The sequence below is a fragment of the Dromiciops gliroides genome, chromosome 2, assembly GCF_019393635.1.
Source record: "Dromiciops gliroides isolate mDroGli1 chromosome 2, mDroGli1.pri, whole genome shotgun sequence".
NCBI classification, from domain to species: domain Eukaryota; kingdom Metazoa; phylum Chordata; class Mammalia; order Microbiotheria; family Microbiotheriidae; genus Dromiciops; species Dromiciops gliroides.
Window position 1 is genome coordinate 475,233,202 of NC_057862.1, and position 24,429 is coordinate 475,257,630.

General features: G+C 40.4%; 1 pseudogene; it reads right to left on the bottom strand.

Annotated features, from left to right (window-relative positions):
* Positions 1–6,099: 6,099 nt before the first annotated feature.
* LOC122739985 lies at positions 6,100–6,293 on the bottom strand (annotated as a pseudogene).
* Positions 6,294–24,429: the final 18,136 nt, after the last annotated feature.

Genomic DNA, 24,429 nt, shown 5'->3' on the forward strand with positions numbered 1-24,429 from the left:
ACAATGAATCTGGAGTAAAAGATTCCAGCTACTTCCACACAGAATGATAAGGAGTTCTGGGGGAGCCTAGGAGTAGCCCAAATTTTGACATGGCCCTGTAGATAGGACTGGTGCTGGGTTGGGCTAATGCTGATCCAGCATGAACACCTGGATCCATTCAAGATTAGAAAGCCCAAAGAGGAATTGATTAAATGGAGTTTCAGAAAAAACACAAAGACCTCCATGACTTGATTCAGAGTTAAATGAGCAGAACTAGAACAATTAGAACAATACTATTAAAAATAACCTTGAAAGACTTTAGAGCTGACCAACACAATGGCTAACCACAATTCCAGAGAACTGAAGATATAGTACACTACCCACCTTCTCCCAGAGACAATGGATCTATAATTCAGAATGAGAGACACTTTTGACATGAACTATGTGGGGATTTGTTTTATTTGACTATGTATATTTGTTATGTTTTTCCCTTTCTTTTTCTTTTGTATTATCCAATTGTGTAGGGAGGAGTGGGAGAGAGAACATAAATGCTTGTTATTTGGGAGAAAAAAAAAACAATTAATTTTTTTTTCAAAGTAAAGCCTAAAAAATATCAGGCAGCCTAAAGAACAAATTGTCCCCAAGAGAGTAGAAAGAGGCTTTGAAACGAAAAATGGAAATCTCTAGCAGCTGGAAGATCAGACCAAAAAGCAGGAGAAAGCCACAATGGAAAACACCAATGCTGGTCTGGCCATGTCCATCTCAGCTATAAAGATCTCTTCTGATCTCCTGTCCAATCTACTTTGTGGGCAAGACCAGGAATTTTTTTTAACATGATGAGAGCCCTAGATACAGTCATGAAACATGGATACTTTTAATTATGAAAACACAAACATAATACCATGCCTGAGCTCTTTAAAATAGTTGGCACTATCTCGCCCACTTTCAACATGGTAATGAAATAGCATGTATAGGCCCTGCAGGTCTCCAGGAAGTTTCAGAACAAGATGGAGAAATATCAGGAGAAAGAAAAGCCTGGGCCAATGCTGGCCAAACTCCACCAGGTACAGTCAGAACTTCAGTCTGTGGAGGCTGACTTTGCAGCCCCAAACAACAAGCTCCTGGAGATGTCTGGTCTCTACAGCAGCTCTCTTGACTACTTCCAGCCAAGTCTGGGGGTCAATGGTCCAGGGCCAGGCCATGTACTACAATGACATGTGCAAGATCTGCAGGGACTTAACTCAATGGCTCTACCAGTCTGGTCACACTCATGATCAGAGGAACAGGAAAATAAGGCCAAGGTGATTGATTGAGTTCCAAGCCCTCTTTTCCTCCCGACTGAAACCCCTCTGGGGCAGAGACCCTTGTACTACATCCACCTGTCTACTCTCAGGTTCAACAAAGCCAGTGGTAAAGGACAATGGTTGTTATAAAATAGGGAGCAGAGGAAGAACCTGACTGCTTATCTCTGGCCCTTAGACACTGAGATTGGCACAGTGCCTGACACATAGTAGGTGCTTAATAAATATCCATTGATTGATCTAATCCTTCTGTTGGAGAAAGAACCTTTCCCCTTTACAACCTTCAATTACAGATGAGCTTAGTTTAGTGACATGTGTCCACATCTAGTTCTTTTTTTTTGGGGGGGGTGAGGCAATTGGGGTTAAGTGACTTGCCCAGGGTCACACAGCTAGTAAGTTTCTGAGGCTGGATTTGAACTCAGGTCCTCCTGAATCCAGGGCCAGTGCTTTATCCACTGCGCCACCTAGCTGCCCCTCACATCTAGTTCTAAGCCAGCTGCTACCTCCCACAGAAAGAGGTACACTAGGCAATAAAGCTGGATGCTTCGTGTAGGAGGAATGACTATGGGGGCTCTTTGTTGCAAAATAACAGTCCATCATAGAGCAGTCTCCTACCCCAGTCTAAAGCAGCAGGCATCTTCAGTCCAGCATCAGCAGGTATTTGAGCAAATCTGCTCAGGCTAGAGCCAGGACACTGAAGCCTTGGTTTTTTGAGGGCAGGGAGTTGTTTGGCCTTTAGGTTACTGGGTGTGCTCCTTTACTGTATTGTTTTGCCTTAATCTTTCTTCTAAGGTGATAGACCTATCACCATGAAATCTGTTTTGCCTATCGGTTAGAGAGACATAGGTCAAATAACTGAGAACCATGGGGACAATGGAGACAAAGCAAGGCTGTTGTTTGCCTTCACCTGACAAGTCAGGGAGAAAGGAACCTGCCCAGGGTTCCAAGTATTAAAGCTAGTCTTAACTTTTTTTCCAGTCTTCTTCCTGTGTCTGAATTAAGCAGAAAGGAAGAGTTCTAACTTTTCCAGCGCAGGTCACCTTCTGGAGCCTGGGAATCAGTTTAAAATGTAAGTATTTTCTTTTTTTTTTTTTTTTAATTTTTTTTTTTTTTTAGTGAGGCAATTGGGGTTAAGTGACTTGCCCATGGTCACACAGCTAGTAAGTGTTAAGTGTCTGAGGCCGGATTTGAACTCAGGTACTCCTGACTTCAGGGCCAGTGCTCTATCCACTGTGCCACCTAGCTGCCCCTAAAATGTAAGTATTTTCTACAGGTCAACTCAGAATAAATAGAAAAGGCAGAAAGTCTGGCCTTTCGACTTCAAAATGGAAAATTTTATGGTTTCAAAAAATGTTAAAGTCACACAAAAAAGAACTGGAGCGGGGGAGAGAAAGGATTTCTCCTTGTCCCTTAACTTCCTATTTTTCTAGTCCATTGCTGTTCTTCATACATGACATTCCACCTCCTAACTCGTGCCTTTTCACAGCATCATTGTTAAGGGCTAAAATTCTAGCTAGTCTGTCTAAAATATCTAATGAGTGGTCGCCAATAAATTATAAGCTTTAGCAAGAGTTAGGTTTTTAAGCATTTATTAAGGAGAATAAGAATTTGGTAAAGAGAGAGAGAAAGGCCTAGATTCCTATCTATTAAAGGGAGAGCACATTTCTAGCTCCCTTCTCCGCCAGCGTCCTCAGGAAAAAGACCGAGACTCAGCGCCAGTCTCTTCCTTCCTCCTCCCACTAGTCTGCGTCACTTCCTGATGCCTGGTCTTGCCCTCAAAGACCTTCCCTTCATGGGCAGAACTCTTCTACAGTAAGTATCCAGCAGGTGGCGTTATTCCAATCGTTACAGTCCCCCCTGTTGTTCCTCAAGAAACAAAATGTTTCCTTGACGGAACATCATGTTTCAGCCACACTGAACAATATGCTGTCCCCTAAACTCAGAACTCTCATTTTATACTCTTGTGCCCTTGCACAGGTTGCTGCCCATATTTGGAATGCACTCCTTGTCCACCTCTGCCTCTTAGAATCCTGAGCTTTCTTCAAAGATCTGTTCCAGGTTCACCTCCTACACAAAGACTATTCTGATTTCCCCACCCCCAATGGCTAGTGTGCTTCCAACCCTCACCCCTTGCAATCATTTTGTGTTTACTCTGTATATATTCTGTACTTACTTATTAGTGCACATGCTGTTTCTCTACAAGAGAATGCAAGCTTCTTGAGAGCACAGATTTTCATTTTTGTTCTAGCATACCAAGCACATGGGATGCACTTACTAACTGGGTGTTGAATGGATAGATGGATGGATGGATGGATGGATGGATAGATGGGTGGGTGGATGGATGGATGGGTGAGTGGATGGATGGATAGATGGGTGAGTGGGTGGATGAATGAATGAATGAATGAATGAATGAATGAATGAATGGAACCCATTCTTCTTTGCTGTTTTTTTAACCAGAGAAAGGAGGCCACACCACAGCAAAAATTCACATTTCTGTAGCTCTTTCAGGTTTGTACAGTGTATTTCTTAAAACAAACCTGATCTGGGCCAGCCCTGATTCATGCTGGTTGGGGGGTTCAGGCTTAGGATAAAAATGAATTAACAGACTCACAAATCATATAATATTAAACAAATGAAATATACTTAACAATAGCATGGAAAGGCTATTCAGCAAAGATACAGAATTGATTACTTTGGGTACTATTCCCGTTTCCACATTTGCTAATGTGTTCTACCCTTTCAGCAGTGTGTATCAAGCCCGAGGAATCCACAATTTCTTGTGAGCTAAGCTCTTATTTTTAGTTAAGCAGGAAAATATTAACAATTCTAGCTTTAGTCTCCTGGACCAATTAAACTTCAAAGATGGTTTCATTGTCTTTTTTTTTTTTAGTGAGGCAATTGGGGTTAAGTGACTTGCCCAGGGTCACACAGCTAGTAAGTGTTAAGTGTCTGAGGCCGGATTTGAACTGAGTTACTGTAAAGAATTAATTGTTATTTGAGGGTTTTATGCTTCGGCGAGCACTGGCCTGGGGCTCCGCAAACCGCACGGTGCTCCAGCCACCGGTTGTGGCCATTGCCAGGGCTCTGGCACCTCACGCCATCACCACTCGCCAACACCTACATGGGCCTAGCAAAATTATAATGATTGGAAGCCTAGTGAGGGCAGTCATGTGACTGTCAGAGCGGCCATCCCATTGGCTGGGACTGTGTGGGGTGTTTCTAGGTTTGGGGGAGGAGAATTGGGCATTCTAGGTGGAAGCTGGAAAGCTACAGGTGTTCTGTTGTGTATTTTCAGCTGATTTCTGGGAGGTGGTATTTTTCAGGTATTATAATTTCCCTTTCCCCATTTTTATTTCCTTTCCCTTGATCCTACTGATCCTGTTTGTGTGTGTGTGTGTGTGTGTGTGTGTTTTTTAAGTTCGTTCTTGTTAAAATAAATCTTGTTCTGTTTTGAGGGAGGCTGCCGGTTTTCCTTCCTTGCCCCAATATTTCGGCGAGCCGCTTAGCTAGCACTCCCCAATTAAAAATTGATCCCCACAGTACTCCTGACTCCAGGGCCAGTGCTCTATCCACTGCGCCACCTAGCTGCCCCCTCATTGTCTTTTAGGGGAAAAAGAACCCAGTTTATGTAGGGCAGATATTGCTCCTACAACAAACTCAATGAGGGCTATATTGCAAATGATTTTATTTTTATTTTATAGTTTATAAAATCAAAGCTGAGAGGCAAAATGACCTGTCTGATGTCACATGACCAACAAGTGACAGAGATAGGAGCGAAACATAGTCCAATGATTCATCCTCCTCACCTAGTGCCACTTTTGATTGCACCTCATCTAATTTCCACTATTCTTGCTCTCAAAGCATCAGGGTCTAAGGGTTTTAAGCCACTGGAAGCCATTAGTGAAATCCAATTCAACCATCATTTATTGATGTGCCTTCTTCCCTTCCTTGAAGAGGTAGGAGATTATAGGTGTAGAACATTATATACATTGTCAAATTCAGTGGCTGTGTTGATGGTTAGTTTTGCTGAACTGATTTCTTTTCTATCTCCTGTTCCTTGTTATAAGGGATGGCTCTCTGGGTGGAGAAGAAAAAGGGGAAAATTGGGAAATGAAGGTGATATTACAAACCACAAATATCAATTAATTTTTAAAAACCCAGACATGTATTAAGTGAATTAGTGTCCATGTTATAGGCCAGCAAAATGAAGGGAAAAGAGCACTCTGTCTTTGGAGTCAGAAGTCCAAGGTTGAACTTTAGCTTCTGAAGATTACTACTTGTGGGATGCTAAGTGACTTATCCTCCCTTGGTCTCAGTTTCTTTATCTGTAAAATGAGGAGGTTGAACTAGATGACCTCTGAAGTTATGTCAAACCCCAGATCTATCATCTTATAACTATTAAAGCCTTCCCAGCCAGCATTCATCATACTTTCCTTTGGTGTCATTTGAGGAGGCCCTTTAATTGAGGCATGGTATAGTATAATCTAGTGGATGGAGTGTTGGCCTTGGATACTTGCTATTGGTGTGGTCATGAGAAAGTCATTTGAACTCTCTGAGCTCCAGTTTCCTCATCTGTAAAATAATACTTGAACTAGCGACTAGTAACCTAGGGTTGCTGTGAATGAAATGATTTGTAAAGCCTAAACTCTATATAAGTATGTGTTACTATTTTTTTTAAATTTATTACAATGTACAATAGACTCATTAAGATAACACAATTTTTACTGCAGGTGGCAACAGATGTTGAAGTAGGAAATGCAGATGTCACAAAGCAAGAAAGAAACCAAAAGGAATCACCGTCTTATCTACACAGGAACATCTATCTTTGGCCAGATTTCTTAATTCCACCACTGGCAAGTGGTCCCTTCCCAACAGCTTTTCTTTTTAACTCTTCCAGTTTTTTCTGTTCTTTTTTTTTTGTTGTTTGAAAGCTATATCTTCGTCATCCATTTCCTTGGTTTGCTTCTTGGGCTGTTTCAGAGGCTTCTTCTTACCACCCTCATGACCCAACATTGTGCCAGCTGCTCAGCTTCCCCCACCATTAAGTATTAAAATATTTCTGTTGCTCAGAATTTTTCATTTTGAAATTTGAAGTCAGACTCTTTGACATATTCTTTTCTAGTAAAAGAAGTTTCTCTAGAAATACCTACGGACAATTTATATCAATATTTACTTTAGTTAAAAATTGACTTTATTTTACTTTTGGCAGGATTAAGTAAATTGTGCTATCAGTTTTTATATACACTATTTTTTTAACATAGCATTACTATAATATTTTATTCCTGATTATAGGAGCTTTAAGGTGCTTTAGAATTGTAGTGGTACTCACTAGTGTCATGGGTAATGTCTTATTGTTGTTAAGTTGTTTCAGTCATGAAAACATGGGCAAAGATACTGGCATGGTTTGCCATTTCCTTCTCCAGCTCATTTTACAGATGAAGAACCTGAGGCAAACGGGATCAAGTGACTTGGCCAAGGTCACACAGCTAATAAGTAACTCAGGCCAAATTTGAACTCAGGAAGACGAATTTTCCTGACTGCAGGCCCGGTACTCTATCCACTATGGCAACATCTGGTTGCTTTATATATAATGTCCTGTACAAAATCCAAATAGAAGAATGCTTCTGTACCAATGGGGAAGACATCTAGGTGCTTCTGTTTGCAGCCAAAATTGTCTTGACTGAATTGATCCTGATCATACCACAGGGCCTTGTCATTAAAATCCATACTCATTGAAAAAATGGCTGGTCTAACCTTTCACACACAGAGAACAAAATGGATGAATAAGACATAGTGCCCAGATTATAACACATAATTCAATGAATAAACTATTGCATTTTTACCATCTTGGACAGGTGGTATTAGTAGATAGTAAGCTGGACCAAGTCAACACTATGTAATTATAGGATCACAGGTTTGAAACTGTAGGGGACTTCAGAGGTTGTTGAGACCAACACCCTCATTTTACAGAAAGACTCCGAAGGGTTAAATGATTTGCTAAAGATCTCACAGATAGTAAGTGGAAGAACCAAGATTCAAACCCAGTCCCTCTGACTCCAATTCCAGCTGTCTTTCCACTACATCAGACTCTGTGATGTTTGTCAAGATAAACTGAATTAAAAGCAAAAAGAGGAATGATGTATGTATGGATGTCCTGAGTGCTACACTGGTAACTATAAAATATGTAAAAAGAATCAAAGAAGCCCTCCAGGCCATTGAGTAGATCTGCTAAGGAGTATTTATTGAAAAACATTGACAAGAAACACTTCACTTCAGATGAAAAGGTATGACTGGGTTTCAAAGAAGGAGGAGTGTCTTGACTTGATATCTAAAGATTAACTGAAGCATTCAGGGTTACAATACAGTTCCACACACATTGTTTTATTTGATTTTTTCAAAAAGTGTGTAGACAGTCATTATTATCCCTATTTTATAGATGAGAAAACTTAGCATCACTGAGGCAAAATACTTTGCCCAAAGAAACATAGCTTATAAATGACAGGGCCTGGGGCAACTAGGTGGCGCAGTGGATAGAGGACCGGCCCTGGAGTCAGAAGGACCCGAGTTCAAATCCTGCCTCAGACACTTGACATTTACTAGCTGTGTGACCCTAGGCAAGTCACTTAACCCCAATTGCCTCACCCCACAAAAAAAAATGACAGGGCCTGGATTTGAGCCTAGGTCTTTTGCTGCCAAGTACATAGCTCTATCCACTATATCACCCTATAAGAAAGGACAAAATAAGCCTAAAGATCAGGGCCACAGAAATGTGCCTTTAAACGTGGGTAATGTCATAAAGTTACAACCTATCAAAAGCCTGATTAATGTGCTAATATGCATCAAATATATTATGATAACTTTTATTATGAGTAAATATTGCTGCTGCTGCTGGTGGAGGAAGAGGAATAAGAATAGGAGAAGGAGGAAGAGGAGGAGGAGGAGGAGGAAGAAGAAGAAGAAGAAGAAGGTGGTGGTGGTGATGATGATGAAGATAGAACTTGACTTCTCTGATCACCATGAAAGCAAGATTTTAAAGTCTAAACCCTAGGTTCATTCCCTCTATGCCAAGTCAAACCATTCTCTTTACAGTCACCTGAACCTCAGAAACTTCCCTAAATTCTGGTTGTTGTTGTTTTTAAAATTTCTTGGCATATACTCCAGGATTAATGTACAAGAGAGTCTTCTCTGCCCTCTTGTGTTCAATGTTGTTGCTTATTCTTTAGGTTTCTCATTTCTTAATTGATTTTCTCTAAGAGCTCCAAAGTTTCCTCTCACTCATCCCTCCTACCCCTTTCCAAAGACAGGATTCTAATTGGGTAGCACAGAGCTTGTGGCCACACATCCAGGCTTCATTTTTTTTTCTTGATTGGAGATAAGAGACATAAAGTTCCAGAAGAAGGAAAAAAAGAAAAGGTAGAAAGTGGTGGAGGAAAATGTTTTGCTTGAGGGAGAAGGAAGAGGGAGAGAGAGAGGGAGAGGGAGAGGGAGAGGGAGAGGGAGAGGGAGAGGGAGAGGGAGAGGGAGAGGGAGAGGGAGAGGGAGAGGGAGAGGGAGAGGGAGAGGGAGAGGGAGAGGGAGAGGGAGAGGGAGAGGGAGAGAATTTTGTCAGTAGGCAAAAAACATTCTGAATGTATCCATTCCCCCCATCCAAATTCATTTTCTAGTAAACCCATTAGCATATGAGACACTGCATATAGCTATAAGACTATTCCATTATTAATCTTGCAGCAGGATTACTGCCCCAGCCAGACTTCTATTACTACTACATTCATCTATATTTCAGAGGAAAGAGGAGGAAGGGAGAATTACCATACTTACCCTTCTGTGAATCCTTAAAACATTTATTGCCTTAACCAAACTTAGAATACACTGTTTTGTACAGGGATTCCCTGCTTTTCACTGCAAATTATTCTTGGAATACGCTTAGGATATTCCTAGCAAACTCACAAAAAAATAGATTTTCTCCCCATGCCATTAAACACTTAGAAAGGTTGCTTTTAAGCCTGCCATTGTCCTCATGACCACAAGATGGCGGAACTATATTGTCAATAACTACTGGATACTTAAGTAACAACTAAATGCCTTCTTGAAGAAGGCTTTTACAAGTCATTTTCAATTAATTGAAAAGGGGAAAAAGGCATAGCTCAAATGGAAAACATTTTTGCGAGACTTCACATGTATAATTGATATTATAATCCTTGCCTTCTCAATGGGTGGGGGAGGTGAGGTGGGGAAGAATTTGGAACTCAAGATTTTTTTTTTTAAATGAATGTTAAAACAAATAAAGTATAATTATTTTTTAAAAAGAAAATAAAATGGGGGAAAAAAGAAAGAACAGACTTATTTATTACTAAGGGTTTTTACTTATTTTTGTTTATGACTGTATCTTTCCTTGCCAAAGAAATAGTAGGGTTCCGGAGGGATTCTAGTATAGATACATGACCCTAGAATTAGGGCTACAAGAGACTTCTGAGGCAATCTAATCCAGCCTCCTGATTCTACAGAAGAGGAGGTTGAGAACCAGGGAGGCTAAAAGCCTTGGTAATACCTCATCAGAGATGGAGTTTGAACCTAGATGTTCAGACTCCAAAGCCAGTGATTTTTCCACTGTACCAGGCTGAGGAGGCTCCACATTAAATATAATCCTTCTTTCATATTCCTACTGAATACTCATTCCATAGGTGCAAATCTTAACTCATCTACACTTTTCCTCCCAGTGTGATTCTTGTCCCTGTCATTCTAGAAATCCTTCATAGAAAAATCTGTTAACCCAATGTGTTAGATGCCTTCTTCTGGATCTTTTCATATTTTGTAGATACAAGTGTAGGTTTTGGGCCGACCATCTATCATCCCACATTCTTACTGCACGACTGGTCCAGCTCCTTTTCCAGCCATATTTGTCCCTGATGTTTTTCATGTCATTTCTTATATATGTGTCATCATTGGTGATATGTTTCGGCCTCATTGTACTTACTGTTCTCCTGCCCATTGTTCTTTCAGTCACCTACAACTTTGAGTCTTCTGAGATGATGTTCCAAGATTTCAGAGCCATAACATGTGACTGAGAAATTTTTCTTTTGGTTAAAAGAAAAGATTGGTTTCCAGGATAGCAACTGGCTTGAGAGAATTAAAAGTGTGGAACATGTATAATTAATATCATACTGCTGCCTTTTCAAGGAGTGGAGAAGAAATGGACAGGAGGAAGAGAATTTGGAACTCAAATTTAAAAAAAAAATAAACGTTAAAGATTTTTAAATGTTATTGGGAAATATTTATTGAGATAAATAAAAAATATATATGTTTAAAGTGTGTAGTTTCCCAAATTCTGCCCAATCTCCTCTTATTCATTGTGGGCACAGCTTAGTGTTGGTCCAGAGAGGAATAAGGCAGCTAACATGGGAGAGCAAACTCTGCAGTGACTCCTCCTTTTCCAAGGTTCCTTCAAGGGTAGTATTATGTTACAGTAACTATATAAATCCCTGGGGAGAGAGAATAACCCACTGGGGAAGGATATCTATTGACTCTGCATGGGCTCAGAGGTGAGTTTATCCTGTGTTCTATGTTGTGTCAATAAACATCTATGACCTAAACCTTATAAGCCTTAGTGCTTGTAAACAAATATGGTGACTACCTGTCAGACATTGGGTCTACACAAATTGGGGCAATACGCTTGATAAGTGGGAGTTTCTTCAAGAGTTTATATGAGTCAGGAGGGAGCCTTTGATAGATGGAGGAAATATATGTGTGTATGCATACATATATGTATGTATGTATATACATACTGTGATGTTTAAAATCTAAATTGTGGTCACCTTAAATCAGAAGCTTCAGCTCCAGTCTAGCCTAGAGTTCCAGTCTGGTTGAGTTCTTCCTGAAGTCCTCCTCCAGGAGCCTGCTTTAATCAGGAATCCCCTAGCAAGCTGTTTGTGGAAGCTTTTTATAGATCTGGAACAGAGGCGGTCCTTACACACTGCTTCAAGGTGATTGGTTGGCATCATCCAAATCCATTGTCTTTGAAGGTGTTCTCAAGTTGAGTTCACAGTCTAGTTTCTGAGAACAATACCTTCTTAAGGGATAGCCAGGTGTGATTACAATCCAGTTAACTTCAAGTAGGCTAATCAGCAGTCAATCACTCTCACTTGATTCAATCAGTCTAGATTAATCTCCAGGTGGGTCTTTGAGTATCTGCTAAATCCCATGATTTCATCACAATACATATATAGTTTTCATCCACTTTGTTTTCACATGTAGATGATTAGGATGATCTTTTTCAAATGACAGGGGTTATCCTTAAGGAGGTCTGATAGTACTCAATGTAAATGAAGAACAGGAACAGCTAGAGAACCAATATCAATCAAGAATCTCTCTGCATAAGATATCATCCACAACCCCAGCAAACATCTTAGCCAATAGAAGTATATATCTCCCTATTTGACACCTCACTTTAAGTTGATACTCCATGAATTGTTAAAGTTCTTACTGTGGTCGATTCTGTCATAGAATATCTTTATAGATATTATAGAATGCGAGATAAATTGCTGGAAGAGAGATTTGAAAGGGTCAATGAAATAGTTTTAAAAATCTACATGAAGACATGGTGAGATTATATATTCTTTACACCTCTCAGTTTGTTTAGTAACTGTAAAGATGAACAGATCGTTCTTATGTAATGTGAGATTATCAAATAAGAATTCTTTCTTGGGAGAAGAACAAACCTTTATTAAGTCCAATATAGGGCTTAATAACTATATGTCAGGTACTGTGCTAAGCACTTTATAAATACTATTTCCTTTGATCCTCACAACAACCCTGGGAGGTAGGCGCTATTATTATTCTCATTTTACAGTTGAGAGAACCAAGGCAGACAAATCTTTTTTTTTTTTTTAGTGAGGCAATTGGGGTTAAGTGACTTGCCCAGGGTCACGCAGCTAGTAAGTGTTAAGTGTCTGAGGCTGGATTCGAACTCAGGTACTCCTGATTCCAGGGCTAGTGCTCTATCCACTGTACCACCTAGCTGCCCCAAGGCAGACAAATCTTAAAGTTATTTGCCCAGGGTCACACGATTATTATAGGACACAAAGCCACTATGGGTCAGAGTCAGAACTTGAACCCAGGTGTCCCTGACTCTAAGGTTAGCTCTCTAACATGGGGTCATGCTGACTCTCAAAGACATTATAGAAGAATTAATGGGCTTACGAAATATTAGTTTGCTGATAACTTCTCAATCACTTTTTGTTTTTGCAAAAATGCCTTTTCCATCCTTTTAAATATTCTCTTTGAGAGATAGATCATGAAAATCAATCCTTCAGATCATATACCACCTACATTTCTTTTCCTTGTTTCCCTTTCTTTCTTCCTTTCTTCCTTCCTTCTTTCCTTCCTTTCTTTTTCTTTCTCTCCCCACACTTCCTTCCTTCTCACCTTTCTTTTTCCCTCCTCCCACCTCAGTTTTCCTAGATTAATTTGTGTGAATCTCTCCTTTGCTTCCATTACACTCTCTCCCTTGTATCATCTAATCATAGATCCCAGGCTGGAAGGGCCTCCAGAAGTCATTCAGTCTAACCAGTTCATTTTGTAGATGAGAAAAATTGGGGCTAGAGTGGGGAAGTGATTTGTGCTGGGTGACACAGATAATGTGCAGGAGACTTTCAAGGCTGGATCCCTAACTTTGAAGCCAGCACAGATTCCACTACGCAATGCTACTGATGTGTAGCTTTTCATCTTTGTCTCCCCAGAATCAAGCATAGTACTTTGCAGACAGAGAAGCCAAATACATGTTTATCAATTTAGCTGAATTAAACTGAACAGAATTCAGTGACTTCTGAGATACTACGGGGGTATTACGAATGGACTCAGAAGCTGCAAACTAAGGATGGATTTTTGATGCCCAAAACTACCATTCTTTCCATCATGCAACATACACGTCTTATTGCATCTTTCCCCTGGCTCAGTAAACTCTACTGGGTCCCCATTTTATCCCTAGGATAAACTATAAACTCCTCTGTTTTCCATTGGAATCTCTTTACAAGGTGGCCCCATGCCACCTTTCCAGACTGCTTACACATTAATCCCTTCCATGTCTCCTTTGGTCCAGCCATCCTGGTGCAGGTGATGTTCCCCCCACAAGGCAGCCCATATACTGCCCCTTATCCTTTTGTTCTGGTCATCATTCCCATCCCTGGAATGCTCCCCCTCCTCAATTCCACATCTTGAAATACCTTGTTTCCTTCAAGGCTCCACCAAAGTGTTACCTTCTACATGAAGCCTTTCCTAGTTCCCTTGCCAACCCAGGCCTCTTGCTCTCCCTCCCCAAACTACCATGTCTATTTTCTACACCTTGTGCTTATGCTCATACCGTCCCTATTGTCTCCTGTTAGAATGTAAACTCCTGGAAGGCAGAGAATGCCTCTGCTTTGTCTCTCTATCCCCAGGAGTCTGTACAGTGCACGCTACATAATATGTATTTAAGAAATGTTTTTCTCATTTTTTATTGAATGGCCAGTTGTCCTATTTTACTGTCTTATATCAAGGCCTGAAGGTGATCCCAGGTAGTCACGAAGTGATGTCAGCATACTACAGGCTCTATCAAGTTCTATTAAACTGGAAAAACTTAGAGCACAGGCCTGGGGACAGACTGCCTCTGTGTACAAGCTGAACTGTGTTTGGACTTGCTCACCTGTAGAAGGCTGGCCACCAAGAGATGATCTGGGGGTTTTGGTTGAAGCAATTCTTGAAACTGTCTGAAGGTTTGGAGGATTGTGATTAGTACCAGGGGAGGGAGAACACCCACAGATAAAAATCAAGTTTCTTCTGAAGTATAAATCGCATGTATTACATCACACAATTGTTTAGAATTGTTTGCCCTGGATCTCTCTTTAAAAATTGATTGGTGTGAATATAAATATTGTTTATCAACTCCACAAGTCATGTCCTGCCTAAGTACATTCACACTAGCCACGTGCACCTCCCTCCCCATGCTTGGAATGCATGGCCACCTCATCTCTGTCTTGAAGAATCCTTCTCTTCTTTCAAGGCTCAGCTCAGGGTGCCTCCTCCTCTTTCCCTATGAAGCTTCCATAGACATAGGATCACTGAGTTGGAAGATTCAGGTTCAGTGGCAAGAATATTGGATTTGGAATCAGAGGACCTGGGTTCAAATCTCAGCTCTGTCATTTACTAACTGTGTGACTTTGAGCAAATCCCCTAATGTTCCTGTTCTTCTGAGTAGATAGCCATTGAAATCCCTTCTAGTTTTATATTTTGGAAACATCAGAGACCATGTAATCAAAACTGTACCTGATATATAAACAGGCAGTTTTCTGATGAAGAGGTCAAAGCTACCTATTACCATATGAAAAAATGTTCTAAATCACTATCGATAAGAGAAATGCAAATTAAAACAACTCTAAGGTACTACCTCACACCTATCAGATTGGCTAATATGACAAAAACGGAAAATAATAAATGTTGAAGAAGCTGTGGAAAAATTGGAACACTAATGCATTGTTGGTAGAGCTGCAAACTGTTCCAACCATTCTGGAGAGCAATTTGGAACTATGCCCAAAGGGCTATGGGACTGTTCATACCCTTTGACCCAGTGGTACCACTGCTAGGTCTGTATCCCAAAGAGATCATAGAAAAGGGAAAAGGACTCACATGTATAAAAATATTTATAGCAGCTCTCTTTGTGGTGGCAAAGAATTAGAAATCGAGGGAATGCCCATCAATAGAGGAATGGCTAAACAAGTTGTGGTATATGAATGTAATGGAATACTATTGTGCAGTAAGAAACGATGAGCAGGAGGACTTCAGAGAAACCCGGAAGGACATATGAATTGATGCTGACTGAGAGGAGCAGAACCAAGAGAACATTGTACACAGTAACAGCAACATTGTATAATGAACATCAGTTATAGACTTGGCTCTTCTCAGCAGTGCAACAATAAATGTTCTCAACATCCAGAAAAAAAAGAACTGTGAATTATGAATGCAGATTGAACCATACTGTTTCTACTTTTGGACTGGTTTCTTTTTCTTCTTTTTTGAGGTTTTTCCCTTGTGCTCTGATTCTTCTTTCACAAGATGACTAATGTAGAAATATGTTTAATGTGATTGCACATATACAACCTATATCAGACTGCTTTCCATCTTGGGGAGGAGTGAGGGAAGGGAGAGTGGGAGAAAAAAACTTGGAACTAAAAATCCTGTGAAAAATAAATGTTGAAAACTATCCTTATATGTAACTGCAAAATAATAAAATACTTTATTACCAAAAAAAAAAAAAAAGCTGTACCTGATGAAGTGCCCCCCTCTACCTCATATATAACCTCTAGCCTTTGTTTGAAGGCTTCTGGGAAGCCTTCTATTTCCCCAGTTCTCTGAAAATGTTCTCTCCCTCTTCAACTTATCTGTAATTTCATGTCTGATCTTTTTCCCACTCAATCTTTACCCTGTATCATACTTATGTGTGTTCATGTTGCATCCCTCCAGTGGAACAGAAGCTCTGGGAGAGCAGGGACATTTTTATTTGTGTGTTTCTATCCCCAGCACCAAACACAGTGCTTTTCTTTTACTAGGAACTAAGTACATGTTTCTTGAGTTGAATCAGTATAAATAACTTGCTGTGTGGTTCTGACCATTGTATATCAGTCTGTGAAACTCTGGGGAAGCCACTTAACATATTTCCCCAGGAAATTTTCCAAGACAGAGATTCTTCAGCTCAGCAAACTTTTAAAAAAACAACTATCTTTGGGCAGCGAGGTGGCAAAATGGATAAAGTACCAGCCCTGGATTCAGTAGGACCTGAGTTCAAATGCGACCTCAGACACTTGACACTTACTATCTGTGTGACCTTGGGAAAGTCACTTAACCCTCATTGCCCTGCAAAAAAATAAAATAAAAAAATACAACTATCTTCAAAACTACATTTCAATATAATCGGTTTCCTTCATAATCATATATATATGTGTGTGTGTGTGTGTGTATATATATATATATATATATATATATATATATATATATATATATATATATATATATTTTATACATTTAAAAATGTCATTCTGAGAAGGGGTCCATAGGCTCTTCATCCTGAAGACTGCCTCTGTAGTCATTGGTGACTATTGTATTGATCAAAGTTCTTAAGTCGTTTTTTAAAAATGAATTTTTAAAATTTTAAACTTTAAAAAAAATAATATATATTTTTATTTAACATTTTGAGTTCCAAATTTTGTCCCTCCTTCCCTCCCTCCCCTCCCTCCTTTCTGAGGTGGTATCTGAAGTCTTTTAAAGTTGTTCATCTTTGTATTGATCAAAGTTCTTAAGCCTTTTTAAGTTGTCCATCTTTATAATGTTGTTATTAAAGTATAAACTGTTCTTCTAGTTCTGCTTACTTCACTCTACTTCAGTTCAGACAAATCTTTCCAAATTTTTCTGAAACCATCCCTTTAATAATATGTTATGACACAATAATATTCCATTGCATTCATATACCATAATTTGTTCAGCCAGTCTCCAATTAATGGATACCATCCTTTAGTTTTCAGTTCCTTGCCACCTCAAAAATTGCTGCTATAAATGCTTTTTCTTCGTGTTAAATAGGTGGTGGTGCAGTGGGCCTTGAGTCCACTCAATTCTGCTCAATTCTGGCCTCAGCTACTTCCTAGCTAAGTAACCCTGGGCAAGTCACTTAACCTCTGGTTGCCTCAGTTTCCTCATATATTATAAAATGGAGATAATAATAGCACCTACTTCCCAGAGTTGTGAAGATCAAATGAGATAATAATTGTAAAGTTCTTAGCATACTGCCTGCCACATTGTAATCATTATTACAAATGTTAGCTATTATGTGACTACTCTTCATCTTTTTTTCCTTTGATCTCTTTGGGGTATAAACCTAATACTGGTATGGCTGCGTCAAAGGGAATACAAAATTTAGTAACTTTGGGAGCATATTTCCAAATAGCTTTCCAGAATGTCTCCACCAATCACACATTAATACATCCATTGTCCCACAGTCTCTCAAGATCTGTTATTTTTCTTTTTTGTCAACTTTACCAATTTGATAGGTATGAGCTGGAACTTCAGAGTAGCTTTAATTTTCATTTCTCTAATTCTTAGTGGAACATTTTTCCATTGGATATATATAATGTGTGTGTTTGTATGTGTGTATGTGTGTGTGTGTGTGTGTGTGTTTGTGGCCAAGCTTTTCATTACACATAGATGTATATTTGTGAGGGAAAACAATCCTCTTCTCAATAATTCTCAGGAACTCAGCAGCAATGTGACAAAGGCTCTTTTATTTCCTTCTCCTGAGGAGGCACCCTAGTGTGCAGCTAGTGGATGCAAAGAAATGGGGCTTCCATTCCATGTTTTAAACTCTAGTCCCTAATGCGAATGGACCCTCCCCTTTTTCATCATGGTCCGATTACTCAAGGGTTACAATTTACACGCAAAAACTAGCTAATTGGAATACAGTATTCCTATCCCTTTTCCTTATATGGGCAGAACTCAGGCATGGACCTTATTCTTCTTTTTATGGACACAACTCAGGAGCAGACCTTATTGAGACCAGGGCTCCTTGAACCATGTGATTTTGTTAGCCAGAGGGGGAGGAGGGGATCTGAGACCTTTGTCCTAAAAACAGGTCAGGAGGAGTATGATTGACTGTTATATCCTCAATGAGAGGAGATAACTACTCATTTTCTCACAATATTGTTCTAAAATTACTTCATGCATGTTAGTGTCTTCTCCCTGACTAGACTATAAGCTCCCTGAGGGCAGGAACAATGTCCAATTTTTCTGTATTGCCCAACACCTTGCTGCAGTGGTGGGAATATTAGCAAGTAACTTGATTCACTGATATTGTAACAGGACTCACACTTGTTCAGAGTACCTCTGATGTCTCTTGTGAAAGAGGCTAGGGAGCTTGCTTTCTGGAGAATTGTGATGATATATAACACAAGTGCTTTGGATAGATTTTGGAGAATGCGTAGGTATTCCATAACAGGTTCTGGCTTATTAACCACATAATAGACAGCAGCTCCTTTGATTGGCTAGGGAAGTGGAATTAGGGGTGCCTGCAAAAGGTCTTAGTTGGCCTTGTCTTCTCTCTCTGTCTCTCTGTCTTTCTGTCTCTCTCTGTGTGTCTGTCTCTGTGTCTCTGTGTTTCTCTCTGTCTCACTCTCTGTGTCTCTGTCTCTCGCTGTGTGTGTGTGTGTGTGTGTGTGTGTGTGTGTGTGTGTGTGTCTTTCTCTCAGTGGATCTCTGCTCTAGGTTCCATTCCTTCAGTGATGGTGTCTGTTTGTGAGACAGTATTTTAAAGGGAGAGGCTTTGGGCCGTCTTCCTACATAACACGTGATACAATGAAAACAACCCCTCCTTTGTCTTGCAGCTTTTTCTTTCATTTTAGGAGGAGGAATTGGAGGCTGAAACCTTTTGCATTTAGAAAGGTTAAGAGAATAGGATACTGCATAAACTGGAAATTCAGACCTTCAGGAGATTAGAAGTCCAGAGAGTCTATGAATCTGGGGACCCTAAGTATAAAGTCCATGCCAGGTTTTTAGCGAGCCCACCACTAATGTTCCATGGTATAACTTTAGGGATCCATCCCAGCAATAGCTGAGACAGCACTTATCCAGCAGCAATATCTTATCTGGATATGAACTTAGTAGGACCCACAGTTGTATAGAATCTCTGCTAAGTTGGAGCCTATTGTCTCCAGAGATCAAGGTGGCATAGGGCAAAGATTCTTAAATTGTAGGTCATAACCCCCCCATAGGGTCATGTAACAATGTGAGGGTCACAAAAAATTTGGCAATAAATGTTTGATTTGTATACCTATTTTATGTACCTATTGTTAACCTGGAAATTAACTAAACAATCAATATAAGAGAAATAAGGTCTTTAATTGGGGCAGAGGAGCTATAACTCAGGGTATGGCAAAGCAAAAACACTAGGAATACCCAAAGATGGGAACTGGGAACAGGGTTTATATGGGGTAAAAGAACAAAGGGAACCATGAGACTGACCTTGACTTAAATATAAAAGGTACTTTAAATAGAAACTACTTAATGTAAATGGAACCTTTTACATAATAACCTAAAGTCTAAGAAATAAGATGGGGAATCTTTGGGAGGGGATAAGTTTGTTTGGGGGAGATCCATAAGACAATCAAGAGCCTGGAATTGACAAAGTTTGGTTAGCCTCAGACAATTCATTGGCCTGGGAATGGGGAGTATGTGGGGATCAGTCAGTTCTCAGTAAATTGTGGTTATCACTACAGACCTGGGGTCTTGTAAAAATTTCTCAGGTGAAATGGGGTCATGAATGGAAAAAGTTTAAGGGGAATGTGTCCCTAAAATGTTGAAGAGAAATGTTGGTATTTTTATTCTTGCTATTTTTTCGAAGTAAATATTCCTTTGAAAAAGTTCATTGATATTAAGTGGTTAAATGGAACTAGAGCACTAGCCATCGTTGTGTTATTATATATGCTGTTTGTCCTTTGTTCTAGAAGGGGACCATGATGTTGGGGAGGTGATGTCATGACTTGCAATGAATCAGATTTAAATGAGGCAGAACTGTGCAAAGTCACCAGCCATACTGTGTCCTCTAGAGTCCAGTGTCAAGATATAGATCAGGATGACTGGATATGACCCCAGGATGCAGTGGGAAACCTTGGCCTTTTAAGCTAAGGTTTTTCACAGGTCACAGTTTGCCTGAGGCAACACCCACTCAGTGATTAAGGCTGGGTTAGAAAGGAGGCAAAGAAAGGCCTCTTTTACCTAATAAAAAATAAAATAAATAAGAGTGTATATGTGTGTGTGGGGGCAGTCCCTCAGGGTTTATGGCCAAAATAAAGACAATTGCTCTGAGCCCTCCTGAGGCCAAACAATGGCCAACTGAGTCCTAGGCTGGAACCTACTGTTGGCCAATCAATGAAAGCCAGGGTTAGGAGGATATAACCAGCTAGGCCTCAAGCCAACAACAATGTCAAAGAGACACCCCAATCCCTCTGGGTAACCCTAGAACCCTGAAGAAGAAATATAGCCAACCTGGCTCTAGGATAATGAGCTACTGTTCCATAATAACAAGATTGCTATTTCAAACAAGATTGAATACAACACAATTTTTTTGTTTTGTTTTTTTAGTGAGGCAATTGGGGTTAAGTGACTTGCCCAGGGTCACACAGCTAGTAAAGTGTTAAGTGTCTGAGGCTGGATTTGAACTCAGGTACTCCTGACTCCAGGGCCGTTGCTCTATCCACTGCACCACCTAGCTGCCCTACAACACAATTTTGTAACCAAAACACTTGGCTAATCCTCCAGAGCTTGTGTAAAGGGCACACCTGTGACACTCATGCTAATCTTGGTAAATTTGCCAACTCCTCCGCAGCAAGGATTGAGGTAAAGTGTCTGTGTTCTATTGGCAAAGACAGAAACTCCCTCTCTTTGTGCCATCAGCAAAGTCTTCACACTCACCCAGCAAAGCATCAGCTGACTCAGCACTTCTCCCTGGGTGTGCAGCAGAGGGCTGGGAGAAGCTGAGACAGAAACAATTCCAAGACGGTAGCTATAGAACTGGAAGAGCTATTAGAGATCATCCAGGCCAGCCCCTTTTATAAATGAAGAAACTGAGAGCCAGAGAGGTGACTGGCTCGAGGTCATGGAGGGAGTAGCATTTACCCCATCATGGCTCTGGGGAAACAATGAGAAAGCAGAACCAATATTCTTTTTTTTTTTTTTTTTTTTGTGGGGCAATGAGGGTTAAGTGACTTGCCCAGGGTCACACAGCTAGTAAGTGTCAAGTGTCTGAGGCCGGATTTGAACTCAGGTACTTCTGAATCCAGGGCCAGTGCTTAATCCACTGCATCACCTAGCTGCCCAGAGAAAGCAGAACCAATATTCTAACCCAAGGCCTCGGGTTTCAGATCTGGTCTGTGCCCTTTCTGCTATGCCTGCAGTTGTAAGAAGTGGGGCCCCATGATACTTCAGTAAGGCTTAAAAAGTTGACAGGCAGCAGTACAGAAGACAGAAACACTGAAATATTAAGGGGAAGGTCTTCTGATACCAAATAAATATTCTATATCTTAGAAAGGGTCTGAGGCTTTAGTAGTGATAACTACAAATTTACTGAGAACTGATTCCCACCTACTCCCTCTTCCCAGGCAGGTGAATTGCCTGGAGCTGACTGGTCTTTGTCAATTCCAGACCCTCCCCCCCAAGTCTCCCTGGACTTTATGTTATTGTATAAAAGGGTCCACCTACATTAAGTGGTTTCTATTTAGAGTTAAGTAGCAGTCTTTTGGTTACCTTTTGATCTGTTAACCCATAAAAACCCTGTCCTTGATTCCCATCTTTGGGTATTCCTAGCTTCTTGCTTTTTGATACCAAGAGCTATAGTTCCTCTGCACTATTAAAGACCTTATTTTCTCCTATATTGATTGTTTCATTAATTTACAGGTTAACTATAGCTTAATTGCATATTAAGAGGTGAGCAAAGACAATGAAATTACATCTAAGATTGTAGTCTAGATATTGCATTCCTACCTTTGTCCCCAGCCATTCATCTTCATAAGACCCCAAAAAGAGTCTGGGAACACTCTATTAGATTTCATATCATAAGTCAAAGTCAAGAACTTTACTAAGAGAAATGGCTTTGAACTAGGAAAAATTATTAAACAGGAGAGGCAAGACCTCTCCTATCTCCTACCTAGAGGTGATAAACCTCAGAGGCAAGGCTCTAAGAGAGGCAAAGAGTAAGAAGGTTGGGTCTGCCCATCCTATGATAAGGTCCATTGCCCTAGTGGACAGAGCATAGTAGCAATCAGCTGAAAATACAACTGTAACATTCCAGCTGAAGAGAGCACAGTACTACTCAGCCATGCCAATGGATATAGTTAGTGAAAGACTGCAACTGTCCGCTGAAGAATGAAACTAGGAAGTCCAGCAGATTGACCAGTCCAAAAGAGATTCACATCTAGAGGAAAGTCCAGTGGCTGAACAACTTGCCTTCCCAATCTAGAAGCAGCTCCCAGCAGCCAAATGGCTGCCCGGTCTAGTCTGGAGACAGGCCAGCAGCCAAACAACCTGCCTGGTTCATCTCATCAGTAGCAATCTCAATGAGGAACTCAAGAGTCTAGTGACCTGCTTAATTCAGATCAGAAGCAGATTGTCTCATCCAGTCAAGATGCTCTGCCTTGTGAGGTGCAAGCTTAGCTAAGGAACCCATCCAACAGAGATGTCATGTTCTATAAGAAGCCAGCCCAGCTGACCAGATTGGCTCATTGATAACCCACATAGCACCCCACAGGAAACACTGAAAAGACCTCCAGAAAAAGAAAGGACATCAAGGTCCTGGAGTCCCAGAGTTATGAGTTCTTTTGGCTACATATACTCCCTACATATGTGCCCCACTACTGCCGTGATTCATATTCGTACCCACTCTTTCCACCATGACCCCCACACTTTCTGTGTATTTGTGGGAAGGTGTGCCCCTGATTTAGGGGAAAACATTTTGTAACTACTGTTCTCACTGTACCATTTAAGTAAATTCCTTTACTAAAGAATTGAGTTTATCGGTTGATTATTTAGAAGAAGCAACAGGTGGGAGCTTATGAGTTAGTAGGGTTAGGAGGATACTACCAGGGATGTGCTGGAGTCAGTCTGACCATTTACACCATAGAAATCAGAAAACTTGACAAATCAGGGCTGGTATATTATTTTATTAATTGTTAAGACTTAAGAAAGTGACAAAATGTTAATAATTCAGATTAAATTTAAAAATGTGTATTTTCAGTCATTAAACATTTGCTAGCACCCCTAATAGTAACCCAGAGTTACTCCAAAAAGTGTGAAGCAGTAGTAATCACTCTTTTGGGGACACAATCTGCCAGTGTAAGTGAGTTGGGGGAGCCCAGAGAGGGAATTACACTGTGATCCTGTGATTTCATCACTACCCAATGCCCCCAATCCAATGCATATATGTGCCTGCATCTGTATCTCCAGGCCTTAGCACAGTTCCTGGAACATAGTAAAGCACTTAACAAATGATTGTTGCTGTCTTAAACTCCTCAAGAAAGCTCCTGACAATCACTGCTTCTGCTTCCTCTCCCATCACCCAATTTTAAATCTTCTATAGTCTAGCTTTGGACATCATTCAGCTGAAACTGCTCTCTCCAAAACTACTAGTGATCTCTTCATTGTCAAATCTGATGACCTCTTCTCAATTCTCATATTTCTTGACCTCTTTGCAACCTATGACACTGTTGATGATGTTCCTCCCTTTGACACTCTCTAGGTTTTCATAACACTACAGCTTCCTGGTTCTTTTCCTACCTGTCTAACCTCTTATTCAGTCTCCTTTGTTGGATTTTCCTTCAGGTCACACTCTCTAACTATGGATAACTCCCAAGAGTCTGTCCTTGGCCCTCTTTTCTTCTTCCTCTATACTGTCTCACTTGGTGATCTCATCACCTCCCATGGTTTAAATTATTTCTATGTAGCGGGCAGCTAGGTGGTGCAGTGGATAAAGCACTGGCCCTGGATCAGGAGAACCTGAGTTCAAATCCAGCCTCAGACACTTGACACTTACTAGCCATATAACCCTGGGCAAGTCACTTAACCCCCATTGCCCTGCCCAAAAAAACAAAACAAATAAATTATTTCTATGTAGATAATTGTCAGATTTATTTATCTATCCTTATACTTTCTGCTGACCTCCAGTCTCATATCACCAACAACCTTTTGGACATCTTGAACTAGATATCCCATAGACATTTCAAACTCAACACATCCACAAAAACCTCGTTATTTTTCCTCTCTAAATCTCCCTGCTTCTGAACTTCCTTATTACATTAAGGGTACCACTATCCTCCCAGCCAGCCAGGCTCACAACCTGGATGTCATCATTGACTCTTCAATCTCACTTATCCCACACATCCATGTTTTTGTAAATCTTGTGTTTCTACCTTCACAACATCTTTCATATATGTTATCTTCTCCCTACTCCCACAGCCATGACCTTGGAAAAGAACCTCATCACATCATGTCTAGAATTTTACAACAACATTCTGGATGGTTTACTTGCCTCTGGTCTCTCACTCCATTGTGTGCCAGGCACTGTGGTGGGTGGTAGGGATACAAATACGAA